Genomic DNA, 1,980 nt, shown 5'->3' with positions numbered 1-1,980 from the left:
AGTGCGCAATCTTGCTGCTGAAAATGGGTCTTCCAAATAAAGATCGGAAAGATTCGCAAGGACTGTGTTTTCTAGGCAAGGTGAAGTTCAGTGAATTTGTGGCAAGACATATTGGTGAGATGGAAGGTATGCTTTAGAGGCAGAGACAGGGGATTTTCTTGGGAAGCACAAAAGATTTTGGTTTTATACAAATGGGCAGCGTCAAGGTCTTTGACTTCCCGGAGGATCATGGTGCTACTCCAGAGGATCTTGAAAATCTACAATGCTAGCTTTCCATTGTCCTTGGTGAATGGTTTGGTGTTAGCGGAATAAATGGCTTCCATATTTTTTATAATAGTAGCATTTCCATGCACTATTATAGCGATTTCATTGGCAAAATGGCATATTTACAGACATCTCTTGAACTACACAGAACCAACATATCAGCGATATATTGTTCGCATTATTTTCATAGTGCAGGTATATGCGACAATGTCATTCATGTCTCGGGTGATGGGCGATAAATCAATTTACTTTAATTCGATTCGGGAAATATATGAGGCATGGGTCATATATAATTTTCTTTCTCTATGTCTAATATGGGTGGATGGTCTTGGTGCTGTAGTCACAAGCTTAAGTGGCTGAGTATTGAAGCCATCATAGAATCTGATGACATGTTGTATTCCTCCTATTTCTCTTGATGGGCGTTTCATTCGACGTTGTAAGCAGGGTGCATTGTAGTTTGTCATTCTGAAGCCCGTACTTGTTGCAATTACATTTATTTTGTATGCAAAAGGAAAGTACGAGGATGGAAATTTCAGTGCCAAGCAAGCCTACCTATATGTGACTATCATTTACACTATATCATACTCTTTGGCATTGTATGCATTGCTTTTATTTTATGTGGCCTGCAGAGATCTGCTTCGGCCATTCGATCCAGTTCCAAAGTTTGTAATCATCAAATCTGTTGGCAAGGAGTGCTAGTTTTTCTTGCAGCAAAGTCTAGCATGATTAAAAGTGCAGAAGATGCTGCTAATATTCATAACTTTGTCTCGAGATGCCTATTGCTGCGGTGGGACATTTGTATGCATTCCCTTATAAAGTGTAGGTGCATCTAGTGGTTTAACTAGGAGCCTTGGCCATGCTTTGAAGTTCAATGATTTTTACCATGATACAGTACATCAGTTTGCCCCAACGTATCATGATTATATCCTTTACAACAATGAAGGTGAAGAAGGGACTTGCAGCAGGACAATATGTAGCTTTTTACAAGGGAAAAATTTGTTTAGGATCGGGGATTATTATTGATTCTTGGGGAGATCATAATTTCCCAGTTTGCTCTAAGGCTCTTAAGATCACAAGAATGAAAGACAAATCTGAACTAACGGAGCCGGTTAAAATAAAAAATATTTCTGATAACAATTCGAAGATGAAACCCAACAATGGAAAGATTATCAGAGAAGTGGAGGATCTGTATTCTGTGATGTGGCAGTCAATTGCAAATACTCTGGCATTCGATCCGTCTTCAAAATACATGCAGTGGATTTACTCCAGATTATCAAGATCTTTTTCTAATTTCGGTAAAATGGCCAATGCATTTCCAGAAATTTGGGGGCAGTTGTAATTTCCAGAATGTGCAAAGTGGCAAAGAACAAGATCTGATTGCCTATGTTTGTCTTCAGTAATGGGATTGACACCTGTAAATGCCACCTCTTCATCAGTTATCAACAGATTCGAGTAGAAAATGGAGCGCTTTTCTATCTTCAGAAACGCTGAATGGCTCTTAGTTTTGGTTGTTTAATAATGATAAAAAAAATTCCTTGTCTTGGGGTCGATGGTTTTTCCCCTAGCAGAGTTTATTTAATGTATTAAAAAATCATTTGTAAGAGAGAGAATTCTGAGAGCTGGTGGAGAACAGAGAGTTTCATTGTACAGCTGTTTGACAGAGATTTTAATGAAAATACACAGCTCTGGCTTCTGAGATTCCTGTGGTATGAAATT

At 38.5% G+C, this 1,980-nt stretch overlaps 1 pseudogene; it reads left to right on the top strand.

Annotated features, from left to right (window-relative positions):
• Window positions 1-306: 306 nt before the first annotated feature.
• On the top strand, window positions 307-1,287 carry LOC149227644 (uncharacterized; annotated as a pseudogene).
• The last annotated feature ends 693 nt before the right edge of the window (window positions 1,288-1,980 follow it).

Source organism: Pinus tabuliformis, chromosome J, assembly GCF_031772625.1.
Source record: "Pinus tabuliformis cultivar Carrire ecotype Pingquan chromosome J, CPIR1, whole genome shotgun sequence".
NCBI classification, from domain to species: domain Eukaryota; kingdom Viridiplantae; phylum Streptophyta; class Pinopsida; order Pinales; family Pinaceae; genus Pinus; species Pinus tabuliformis.
The sequence above is the reverse complement of the archived record's forward strand: the minus strand, read 5'-3'. Positions and strand labels throughout refer to the sequence as shown.